Here is a 13,078-nt window from a genome sequence, read left to right as displayed (position 1 = left end):
AGTTATTATATGTCCTTAAAAATATTACCCCCAAAAAGCGTATAGATAGCTGATGGACTGTTTAGACTTGTCCTGTGTGATTAGGTGATCCCCAAATCTCCACGTGCTTGCTTTTCATCACATGTACACAGGTGTTTTCTTTTGTTTGCTTCATGATGTTTGGCACTGCTGGAGACTCTTCTGTTTATGTCACACCTTGCTAATCAGTTGAGTGCTATCCCAGCCTCTTTTGCTTATTGCTAATTGCAGCACCTGACCACGCTAAATAAATATATTATACTGCTTGGCTTAAAATAAGCTATTGAAGGAGAGAGGAAGGATGAGAGGACAGAATGGTAGGATTTAACTTTGGTTTAAAATAGGGATGGGAAACCTGTGGTCTTACAGATGTTGCTGGACTACAACTCCCACCATCCCTAGCCATTGGCCATGTTCCCTGTGGCTGATGGGTGTTGGAGTCCAACAACAGCTGGAGGGCCACAGCTTCCCCATCTTGTATCAGTCAATGCAGAACTTAAATGTGTTTGCCCAGCTGGATTAAATTACTGTCCTCTCTTCTTTTGCTCTTAAAAATTGCCCAACATGTAACCTGAGTAAGGAGTTGACTGCCAGGTGTGGGTCCTGATTTGGGAAGCAAACAAGCAAGGTGAATGGGAGGTGTGATGCCCCAGGTTCCCTCTGTTGGTCTGTCATTTTGACAACTGTAGTCTTAATAATTCATGTCATTTCAAAGCTTACAAGTAAATGTTGCAAAGCACTCTTAGGTAACATGGAACTTCCTATGTCGTCTCTTGGAACAGTAAGAGAGACAGTGATAGATCCTTTTGTATTCTGGGTGAATTATTCACATACAGATTTTTTTAATGGTTTTGAATTTTTGAAAAGGAAGAGCTTTGGCACGTAGCCTTCAATCTGCTTAATAGGTATTTTTTTTAGCTTATTGCCAGAGGTTGGGGGGGGCAGCATTTTCAATTGCAACATATGCTCGCTCCAACTTCAGTGTCTTGTGGTATCCTTTCCTATTTTCTCAATAAGCTTCTTTAACAAAAGATGAGCCTAGCACCTTGGGGTTCAGGGTAGCAGTACTTTGGTAGCACAAGTGAGCCTAGCCACTCTGTGTTCTGGGTAACAGTGATGCTTCCTGGATCCTCCCTCTCAGCTGAATTCATCTAGAAACCTTAACGGCACTCTCACTCTGTCCTTTGCTTGGGATTATGAGGTTTTCCATGGGGTGGCAGCAGTGCCAGCCCTACCATTGGGCAGAGTGAGGTAAGCTAGTTTTCTCTGGCTTTCCTAGCTTAGCCTTGTGCCCTTAGTACGATGGAGGAAGTTGTTGCATTACCAGTGAGATTCACCTGTCTCCGTTCAGGCAAATTCTTTTGTATGTGAACTCGGGGGGGGGGGGGTCGGCAGAGAGAAGGGGGACATCCAATGAAGCCAAGTCTTGGGAAATTCAGGACAAGCCAAAGAAAGTACTACTTCATGCAGCACATTGAAATTCTCTCCTCCAAGGTCTAGGGATGGCCAGCAACTTTCACAACTTTAAAGAAGGAGTAAAAAATATCATGGGGGAGTAAGGCTATCAATGGCTGCTAACCCTGATGGATGTATTCTGCCTCCACAGTCAGGGGTGGTATGTATTTGGAGTGTTAGCTGGTGAGATTCACAAATGCAGAGGGCTTCTCATAGGCTTCTGGTCGGGCACAGTAAGACCAGGATGCTGGACTGGCCCTGCAGAGCTGCTCTTGCATTCTGATGACAGGCCCTCTCAGTTGCCTTTGAGTATCATTTGGTGGAAAGATGGGGTGCAAATGCAAATATATAACAGAAGAGCGAAGGATGGAGTTTTCTTCCCTAAGGACAACTCCTTTTCTGTACCCAGTTCTGTGCTCCAGTACATAGCTTGGGAATCACCATGTGAAGGCACAAGCATTCAAAGGATTTCGCTTGCTTGAAATATACCACCCGTTGTGCTGATGAGTTGCTGTAGCTAGGCGATCGCATGGAGGCAGGCAGGCAAGCTTTTGGCAGGGTGTCACGAGATAGGAATGATTTACTGCCACATTTTTACTGCTGTGTCTTTGTGACATCTAAGCAATAAAAGATAAGTTGGCATGCCTCTCTGGGGAAGTTGCAGCTTATCTCTTGGAACCGTGTGCACCTGGGTATGCAGAGCTTTCGTTGATTATGCACACGTGCGCAACGTGGTTCCTGCTCTAACAGCATGTCCTCGGCCCATTTCTTCAGCGAGTGCTTTCTGGAAACCAATCCTCTTTCACCCTTTGTTCTCCCTCTAGGCCAGAGGTAGCCAATGTTGTGCCCTTTCTGGCCACTCTGGCTAGACTGATGGGAGTTGGGATCTGATGGGAGCAGGTTAAATAGAAGACACCCAACGAAGCAACATCTGGAGGGCACTGTGTTTAAGGTGTTGCCTAGTTCCAAAAACTGAAGGATTATCAACTCACACCTTTCTGAACAAATGAAGCCATGTATTTGCAAGTTAGAAAAGCACTGCTGGATCAGACCAAGCTGGTTCCATCTAATCCAGTCTCTTGGATTATTGGATGATTGGCCCGTCAGGTGCCCCCAAGATCCTCCCCCCTGCAAAAAAGGCTCAGCAAATTTGCCCGGCAATGACAATGGGTAGATCACATCCAGTATTTTTATACTGTGAGTAGATCACAGTCTCTTAGGAGTTGGACGTGCCTGCAGTAGACCATCCTTGCCTTTAGTTGGTTTCCCCCAGCAGTTGGGATTCACCTGGAGGTTTTTATTTAGCTCTTGCGGCTACTTCCTGTCAACAGACCTGTCCTTCATATTTTCATGAGAGCTGCTGCTGCCTCTTATCAGATTGCACGTGCGTAAATATCATTTCCTGTCCTCTTGTTGTGCAAGATCCCTAAAGTATAGTGTTTACTGTCTGTTTGCTCTCCTGCCCTGCTTTTCTTGCTCTGCATTCAATGTTGTTTCCATGGCCAGAAAAAATAAGGCTCCTTCCTTTTCCGGGAAAACACACACACACACACAGAGAGAGAGAGAGAGAGAGAGAGAAGCGAGAGAGAGCGTGTGCTGTGCCACCACCTTTGCCAAACGCTTCTCAGTGTTTGTTGCTATTCTGGAATCTTGCACCCTGCACATATCCCAAGGCTGTTCTGCCTCTGGCCTGTGTCATGCATGCCACACCGGAGGCAAAACACACCTCGCCCTGGATGGAGAGCAGCTTCAGTATTGTGCCTTCTAGCAGACATCCACTTCCTTTCTCCTCAGTGAGTGTTGTATCTCTCCCATCAGTCAAAGTGATGGGCAGATGACAGCACATGCCCAGATGACCAGCTTCATTGGCTAGGAATTGGGGGAGGGCTGTTAGTGCAGGAAGCAAACCAGGTTTTGCACACCAGGCGAAGACAAGCCTACACCTTCTCTTGTGTGTACAGCAGCATAAAAAATATCACCTACTTGAAATGCAGCAGGGGGGAACGACCTTGTTGTTTTAAGCCACTAATGTGCACATAGCCCTGATCTCCCTGGTTCTAGTCCAGCAGTGCAACCACAGTTGTTTCTATTCATGGGGCAAGCAAAAGTAAACAAACAAAATGTCCTGGTAACTTCTATGCCTCCTCATCCCAGAAGAGCCAAAGGGATGAAAATCATGTCCTTTGGTTGCTCCCACAGCCATTGACACTTCCATGCCCCAAGTGGCATTACAATAACCTCTGGTGATGCGATGGTTGCGAAAATGTTTGAATGCTTTGGAACCTCTAGTGTGATGGTCATGATACGCTTCCTGGTCTGAGGTTTTAAGTGTTTTCCACTTAATGCTTGCAAAACAAATATGCCGACACACCCAAGACCACAAGCCGTGGCATCCGCATTCCTGGCAGATGTCAAAAGAAGACAACAAGAGATTTTCCTAACCCAGATACCACAAGATTACTCCCCCCTGGTTGCTTTGGATCTAGAGACAATTCTAAGAGTCGTGATGCGATAGGGAACTTGCTCCTACACATGGCAGTAATGGCCATCAACCTAGATGAAAGAGGAGTAGGCAAATTCATGAAGGATAAGGCTATAAATGATGGCTACTAGCAAAGATGTCTATGCTCTGCCTCCAAGGTTGGATGCAACAAAGCTTCTGAATGCCAGTGGCTGGAAACTACAGGAGGGGAAGAGTGCTTTTGTGCTTGGATTCTGCATGTGGGTTTCTCACAAGTACCTGGTTGGCCACTGTGAGAACAGGATGCTGGCCTGATCCAGCATGGCTTAATCTCTGTGTTATCTTAGGGAAAGGGCTTCCCACGTATTCTTGTTTTTTGTGGACACTAGTATAATCTGGCAAAGTCCCCACTTAGTATTTGTACTCTGCATAACTAGCTGTGCTGGAGGCAAGCAGCCTTAGGTAAGGTGCAGTTGCTGTCTTTGGTAGAGATCTGTAGGGCAAGGGTGGCTAACCTGAGACATGTAGTTCAGCAACACCTGGAGGGTCCCTACTATATGGTGTTCATAATTCTACACAAATACAGAAAGAAGGGCAGGATTTAGTTTTGGGCTACAGATTTGGCTTCCCCCTAAAAAAACCCACCACCCTAGGTTATTACATTTAAAGAGTAAGAGTGGTAACTAACACTAAGTAACATCTCCTGTCAGAGCAAGGATTTTGGCTTGTGCAAGAGGGCTTCCCTTCCTTACCCCCTAAATTTGTTCTAGTGGTTCCCCCAACCCTCTGGACTAGATTGGGGGAAATATAGGGGGAGGAGACATGGGGAAGATGGAGTCCTATTGTGCAAAACAGAAATCATTGCACTGACAGAATGGGTCCCCTAGATACTGCCCTGAGCTTCCAGCTGTTAAGAAAAATCCCTGGAAGCGATTGACAGTATGTGGGAAAGAATTATGGTGACGTAGAAGCCAGAGAGGGAGCAGTACGTGGTTTCAGTTGTTCAGGAATCATGATACTTTTTGACATCTCCAAAGTCTAGAAACAGCATTATTAAAATTGCTGGCTCATATTTCTCCTTCCAAACTGAATGAGCAACACAATAATAAAAGCAAAGCAAAGTAAAGCATCGTGTCCTAATTTGTGTAATTTGATAGCTTTCACAATAAACGGATATTTCCACCACATGCAAAAGAAAAAAAGGAATCCATTTATTTTTTTTAGCTTGCATCCTCTTCAACAGCCATGGCCTGAAGCAGCAAATGTGGAAGCTTTGCTGAATCTAAGTGGGTCCCTGCTTAGCAGGGCTGCATGGAAACACTGTATAGTTCTCATTGAGCTTCTCAAGGATTGTGGGGCTATGAAGGTTAGAAATAATTAAATCAAGCCGTTTAGTACCTCCTTTACAAGGTAGATTTTAACATCTTACACCCTATGCTCCAAACTCTGAGAAGCGTATCTTTCTTTCATGGGTGGCGTCAGGTTTGAAGGTTCTCTAAACAAGGACCCCTCTGATGTTTTTCTTCAATCAGTGAGCTGTATTTGTTGGTTTTATTTGGTGGCAGCAGTGAGGTAGCACTTTGAGCAGTACCAAGCAGCTGGGTCTAGCCTTCGTTTTCATTTCCCATAATGGTTCCCAGCGTGGTGGCACTGCAGGGCATTATGGGAAATAGTGGCCCTAGAGCAGAATTAATTTTAAAGGGCCCCTCAGTGGTGGGCCTTGTTGGCGGCCCAGCAACTGCCCACGGATGCTGGGTGCCAGCACCAGCTCTGCTTCTTTCTCTGAAGGGAACTAGGCGAACAGATGCATTCTCTCTTCAGCAGAAAATCCTTCACCTCTCCTTGAGTCTTTATCCCTCTCCAAGGGCTGCTACTAGGAGGCTGACGCACAGCTGCCTGGCTCTTTATTTTGGCACGTTGAAGGGGGAGGGGTTGAAAACACTTCCAGAGTCTCATCATGTTAGCTATGGGCTATCTTTTTATTTCCAAGGCCGCTTCAGTATAGGGGTGTGGGTGTGGGAAAGAGAGAGAGAGAGAGAGAGAATGTGAGTGTGAATGTGTGTGAGAGATAGAAACTGAATGACAGCAAACATAAAATCAGAAATCTAATCTTTTCCTGGCGAAGTTAAACTGCCTTAGTGTCAAGTATCAAATAATCCTTTTTGGTTGCTGATTAATGAGTGAGTGGCCTCTGTGGAGGTCTGACTCTCTTATAGAGCTGGGCAGATCTTTGCTCAGCATCCAAGCCTAGTAGGGATGGGATGCTTCTAGCATGGCTTCCACAGCTCAGGGGTAGAGTACTTGCTTTGCATGCAGAAGGACCCAGGTTCAATCCATGGCCTCTCCTGTTTGAAGGATCTGGTTTTTCAAAACACCCTTCTCTTCCTGAGAGCCTGGGAAGATTCTGCAGTTTGGAGGAGGCTCGATGAACTGTTAGCCTGACCAAATCTAAGGTTTCTGAAAGATCATTTTCCCCATGAAGCTCGCTGTGTGGCTTGGGGTTAGTCATTATCTCAGAGCCTAACCTTCCCTTCAGGGTTGTTCTGTGAATCTATGCGGGGGAAACGGGGAAGGAAGAATCCATATATGCCACCCGACTTGAGCCCTTTGTGGAAAGGCACACTATAAGTATGATTAATAAATGAATAAAGTACTTCCAGGCTACTTGGAAACCTGGAATATCCACATATATCTAAGGCACATGAGAAACCTTTCCAAAGATAAAATGGAATATTTGTGCACTTAGCAGCTAAAATGTTGGGGAACGAAGGTATTCATAAAGGAAGGGGGTATTCCAGCAGAGAGCAGCCAAACAGAGCCATGCCTCAGTTGCTGGGTCTGGGGGTACTGCTGCCTCTTGGATTTAGGGCAGGGGGCATTTCGCCTTCAGCCCAGAGCCTGGATCTGTGTGGGGGAAATGACAAGCTTCATTTCCCAATGTGTTCGGGGGACCGTGTTAGATTGCATCATGCCATGCCCAAATGAAGTTAAGAATTGACCGGCTGCCTCTTCATTTCCTGCCCTGATGGCAACTAATTATTTTTATTAGCCTATAAAGTTCCATGGCCAGATAGAAATGGGAAGCGGGCTGCCTGCCTCGCTTTTCTTCTTCCACAGCTGCAGCTTTTATTAATTTCCCAGAGGAAGAAAAGGTATGATGCGTGTAAGGATAGAAGGCAGCTAGCGGAGCATCACAGAATAAATATAAATGAGGAAGGTGGATTCTTCTCCTGTTTATGTTGAGGGATATTGGGAGTAAGTGCTGGAGAAATTGTTCTGTATGGGGCTCAGAGGTACTTCAGATTCCATGTAGAAGACAGAGGTGAACATAAGAAGAGCTTGCTGGATCTGGCCAGTGGCCCATCTTAGGCCAGCAACCTGTTCCCACAGTGGCTGACCCATATATCTCCCTTCTCACCCTCTCAGGCGCTACGGCAGAGGGGGCCCTCTTGGTAGTTCCTGTGACGCTGGGTGGTGGTGATGGCCCAGGAGGGTACATTCTCTGGGGCAGCCCCAAAGTTGTGGAACTCTTCCCCCACTGGGATGCGCCTGGCACCTTCACTGTACAGTTTTCGCCAAATGCCTTTGACACTTGAGAGGTATATTTTCAGGACTCGCCCTATTCTTGTGATTGTAATTTGTTTTAATATTGTATTTTAAATTGTTGTGGCCCATCCACCCTGGGACAAGCCCTAGAATTCCCTGGGAAGAGGATGGACAGTTAAATCACTCTGGAATTGTGGCTCTGTGAGGGGAATAGGGGTTCTCTTAACAACTCTCAGCTTTTAATGTAAATTGCAGATGTGACTTAAGTCTCCTTCAGTGTTTGTTTGTTTGTTTGTTTGTTTGAAGATTCCTCAGCTCCTATTCTTCTCCTTCCCACTTTCTACTTTCACGTCATATGTTTAAAGCACTATTATACCACTTTAACACTCATTGCTCCCCCCCCCCCCCGGATGCTGAGAGTTGTTTTAAGAGAGCCCCATTCCCTTCATGGAGCTGTGGTTCTCAAGAGTGTTTCATCAATCTTCCCCTTCCCAGCAGAACTCTGGAAGCACAGAGGGGAGAAAGGGGTCTCTCTCTGGTCACAAGGCTGCAGGCGAGATAAATCAAGCCAGCTCTTGAATTTCACCCAGAAGAAGGAAGCAGGTACTGATAGGATTTTATTCTTCTCCCCCCCCCCCCGCCTTTGTTAAATGTCACTGAATATGAGTCACCAGGAGAATAATTTTCCTTTTCTGACGTAGATGCAGCAGATTTCTCTGCAGAATCTCCCTCCTGCAAAATGAGAGGCTGCTGTGTTTGCATTCAAAGCTGTATGCTCATGCTGTGTTGATCCCCTGGGCTTAGCATGGAGATGCCTTTCCTCCTTGTAAGTTGAAAGCTGGCGGGGGTGTGTGTGTGTGTGTGTGTGTGTGTGTGTGTGTGTGTGTGTGTGTAATTTTGGGCCAGCTGGGCTGAACAGACTGCAGGAGGATCAACAGTGCTTGCAGCCTGCTTTGTATGTAGGGGCTGCCCCCAACCTGCTTATCTCATGAGGGGGCAGGTCTGCTGGTGAGCACCTGCCCCCTCCAAGCTCACCGTGTGTGTGTGTGTGTGTGTGTGTGTGTGTGTGTTCATATTCCCACATTCCCACAATTACAGCAGCTGTGGTTCCCACCCCACTCCCAAGTGGTGGTTTTCCAGCAATTGGATCAGCTTCCTATAAAGGCATCCAAGGTGGAGACTTCAGTTCACAAAAACATCACATAAGTCTTGCAGAGCAGAGAATCCAATAGTTGCCCTCCTTGTTTCCTAAGCAATTGTGTAAGGTGCTAGGAATGTCAGAATATTCAGTCAGAAACGGAAACGTTAGCAGACATTGCTGAAGTTTGCATGTTCATCCAAGGTCAGGAATGGCAATCTTGCAAGCGAATATGAGTGGTATTTCATAGAATAGTAGAGTTGGAAGGGACCACAAGGCTCATCTAGTCCAACCCCCTGCAATGCAGAAATCTTTTGCCCAGCGTGAGGCTCGAATCCATAACCCTGAGATTAGGAGTCTCATGCTGTACTGACTGAGCTATCCCAGCTGCCAGTTTGCTATCCCAGCTATCCCTACTGTTAATTTGATTAGCGTTCCTTAAACAATGTTTTCTGCATTGTTTTGGACATTTAACTTTCATGAAATTAAGTTGTAACTAATTACATAATTAACTACTTTCATTTCAACCGTAGCAGATAGCAAAGTGAATCACATAGGTTTTGGCAGAAGCTGAACTGTAGCGGAATGGAAACACCACTGGTTGCAGCAAAGACAGGACATGACAGAAATCACTAAACCCCTAAGGGTAGGAGTGTTTTCTGTCTTGGCTGGCATTTCAGTATTGCACATGTGGTCATATGTTCTGGTGTACACATTAATACAGGGTGAGTCCTTTAAAAGAGGCCCCATGGATACAGAGTACACATATTCCACGGGGCCTCTTTTAAAAGACTCACCCTGTATTTCTTATGTTCAGCTCATAACATTCCTGTATGGTAGGCCACTATTCTCTGGGAAATAGGGAGAAATTCAGTTTAGTTCACATTTTGCTAAGCCTACCTAATTTGCATTTCCAATAATAATAATAATAATAATACGTGAACCGAAAGGCACCTGTCCTTCAAACTTTGCATTTCTCCAAATTTTGCAGTGCATGCTGTTTTCCAGCCAAACAAGTGTGTAAAGAAATGTGTGTTTATGGGGAAAGTCTGAATAGAATATGATATATATATTTTAAAATACTGTACAAAAATGTACAGTATTAGTGGAAATTACTTGCAATATTGTGTCTATTAGAAAGAATCACATATACAAATGTCTTAAAAGGGTAGAGGTAAAGGAGCCCTGACAGTTATTAGAACAAATGAGCACTAAAATGCTAGCATATTTTTTTAGGACTACCCCCACCCTCCCCAGAAAAACTGCAAATTGATGTGGAAATGTGATGGGTTTAACCTAAGACTGTGAAAAATGATAAACTGTGAGGAATTGAAATTGACAGATTCATCCATTTTGCAGATGGGAAACTGAGGCTGAGACTTGCCCAACCTCACATGTTGAGTCCTTGGCCACAATGAAGACGGTCAAGGTCTCCCATATCTGAATTTGTTCCCCGTATTGCAGGAACATAAGTGTTTATATTACTCCCCCTTTCCCTTCACCATAAAAAGACTTGCCTCTTGAGGATAGCCCTTTTATGTTTTAGAGTTATGTGGCAGAAATGGGCCGTGGAGCCAAATGCCAGGAAAGGCAGCTCACCCACTGGCTTATTTTAGAGTTAGCAATGCATCTGCCTCGCTCCATTGATCTGCGCAGGAGCAAACTGCCTGGAGACTCTTGCAAAGTGGTCCTTTGCTCCAAAGGAGGATAGAGATGTATTTGCCGGCAACACAACTTAGTGCATTCAGAGGAACTGTTGTAAAGCATCTCCTGCAAAAAAAAGGGGGGGAAGGTTGTGGAGGTAGTGTCTGGGAGAAACCCCTGAGCATTGATCTTGCCACTAAAGAGAGGCTGAGCACTGTCTCCTGCCATCCCCAGGCAGTCCATTGGCCATGCACTGCTGGCTCATTGGAGATCATAAGAGGTGGGGGAAACAGCTGACCTATTGGGACTGGGGAGGGCGTGTGTGGGTGTACGTGTGGCTCCCTTGGCAATAAGGTGCACAAGGACTGCGATGTGCGCCACACTCCAGTGACAAATGGATGGTGATGGCTGAGTTTCTCAGCAAGCTGCACTGAAATTCTCCTCCTCTTTCCCTCCTTCCTTGTCTCAGCTGAAGTTCAAGTGACTTTTATTTGTGTGTGTGCATGAACACACATCTTCTGAGTCTTTCTTTTTCTGACAGCAAGTGGATGAGCAGGTAATCTTGTCGGTCTTTACTGCGTAGGGCTGTTGTGCAAGATAACGGGAGGTTTGTGCTGTGCTTTTAAGTTCTCGTAAAGCTGCAAGGGGTGCTTAATTCAGGACACATTTCTTGGGCTTCAGGCTGTGTGAATTTCATTCCTGCTGCCTTTCATAGGTGTTGGAGATTTCAGAGATGCGCAAGGCGGTTGTGCCTGCAGTTATTATGGAAAGCTGATTAAATGGAAGATGACTAGCTTTCTGCAATACTTGCAGTGCTCTGTATTCAGAGGTCTCCTTCACAGGCTTTGTCCTGTTTTTGCCAGTTGAAGAAATTATGCCTCGGTAACTCTTGCATTCCTTATCAGCACCTTGGTATCTAAAGCTCTGGGATTATAGACCAAATGAAAGTGTATTATGCAAAATAAAGTATTCCATTGATGATGTACAGATTTTGTGTGAACTCCTTCTCCCAAATCTGCTTCGGGTTTTATATTTACCCTTTTATTATTCTTCCCTCTCTTTCTTCCCCAGTTCTTCTGTATTATATATCACCCTCACTTTTACCTTCTTTGCAAATACTTACTGTGTTTTTATTTGAGTTTATTGGCTATTTTGCCGCCATAATTCATGGTGCAGGGATTGATTTCCACTGGCTGGTTCACTTTCCAGGGTCTTTGAGATGGCCTGTGTTTTCTGGAGAATTGCGGGGGGCTGGGATGCTCTTTTGGGGGTTTTTAGGAACTGACATTCCTTGATGGATGTGTCTTAATTGCACTTCATTCTCCTTTTCCTCCACGCCCTGTTCAGTCAAGCATGCTGGCTATATTATTGTTTGAATATATTTTTGTTTCTTTTTGGAAGATGCAACAAAAGCTATTAATACCAGTTAAACAAAAACACACTGGCTGTATGAGAGAATGGAGTTTCAGGGTGCAAGTGTTTTGCATGGGGTGCTTCTCAGGGCTGTAGGAGAAAGTGCCGTTTCGAGATGCTTGGCTCATCACCTGCTGAAATTGCTGGATTCATCTTCATGGCTTTTCAAGTTGAAGGAGGGCTCACATCCTGTCAGAAGCAAATAACAGGTTCCCTGGAGCTAGCAGCTGCCGTGTTGAGTCTTTGCAGTGCTGCTGCTGCTCGGCCCCTCGTTCCACAGGAAGGGGTGCAATTATATGTAATGAGGACACATCACAGAGAAAGGGAGGGTGCTGGTGGTAATATGGGGCCTGCCAAGTGGAGGGAGCTGAGAGGCCGGAGCCCAGCTGGGAAAATAATATATTGCAGTTGACTTGGGAGGGAATAATTTTTGGTTCTTAAAGCAGGCTTGCTCTTTTTACAGCAAGCAGCTGCAAGTGCCACAGGAGCAGGAGCACCTGCGGGAAAACCACTGATGAGCAGCAAAAAATTAGGTAGAAGGGAAGGGTGGGCGTTAGGAAGGGAATAGTTTGGGTCTATGGGCACTTCTCCATATATGTAAAAGATGGTGAAGTGCAGGCTTGTAAGGCCTTGTGGAAATCAGATCTTGCTTTTCACTCCTGGATTCTGGAAACAAATGCTTATTCTTCATTCCCCTCCTGGGCTGACATTAAGGATCTGTGACCTTCCCAGATGTTGTTGGACTACAACTCTCATCATGCCTTGGCCAGCATGGGTGATGGTCAGGGACGGTGGGAGCTGCAGTCCAATGACATCTTCAGAGCTACAGATTCCCTGTCTTTGAGTCATAGGTTGTGCACACACCATATGTTTAAGGCACATTCCCCAAACCCACCCAGAGTCATGGGAATTATAATTTGCCCTTCATGGAGCTACAGTTCCCAGCACCCTTAAAACTACAGTTCACTGGATTCTAGGGGTGGGGTAGAGAATGTGAAATACATGCTGTGTAAGCAGCCATAGTGAGTAAATTGGCCTGTTGGAGAGGCGAGACCCAAATCCGAGCCTCTCAGCTGCACATTGTGTACATTTCCGACTTGGGCATATCAGCCGCCCTTTTGGATTAGATCATTCTTAAAGCTGCTCTTCACCCTGCAGTGTTTCAGCTTTCATTTGGCACCCGTCTATATTGAGCATCTGCTGATGACAGAGCTGTGAACGTGAGAAGTTTAAAGTTAGAAGCTTTCCAGGGCAAAGTCTTCCCCCCCCCCCATGAACTTAGCAGGGTGTAACAGGGTGGATAAAGTCATAGCAAGGATTATTTGGGGACACCTTCTCTTGCAGAGGTCCCTCTGTCCGCTGTCGGCCAATCAGCCAGCTCATTCTGAAGAATGCTAAGAACA

General features: G+C 45.6%; 1 protein-coding gene across 6 annotated transcripts in view; it reads left to right on the top strand.

The window, feature by feature from the left end:
* The window catches only part of KIAA0513, a 52,074-nt gene that overhangs the window by 12,861 nt on the left and 26,135 nt on the right, over nucleotides 1-13,078 (top strand). The window lies entirely within an intron of this gene.

This window comes from Podarcis liolepis, assembly GCF_965112155.1.
Source record: "Podarcis liolepis genome assembly, chromosome: 7".
In the NCBI taxonomy this organism is placed as follows: domain Eukaryota; kingdom Metazoa; phylum Chordata; class Lepidosauria; order Squamata; family Lacertidae; genus Podarcis; species Podarcis liolepis.
Note: the sequence above shows the minus strand (reverse complement) of the source record. Positions and strands in the feature narration are given on the sequence as shown.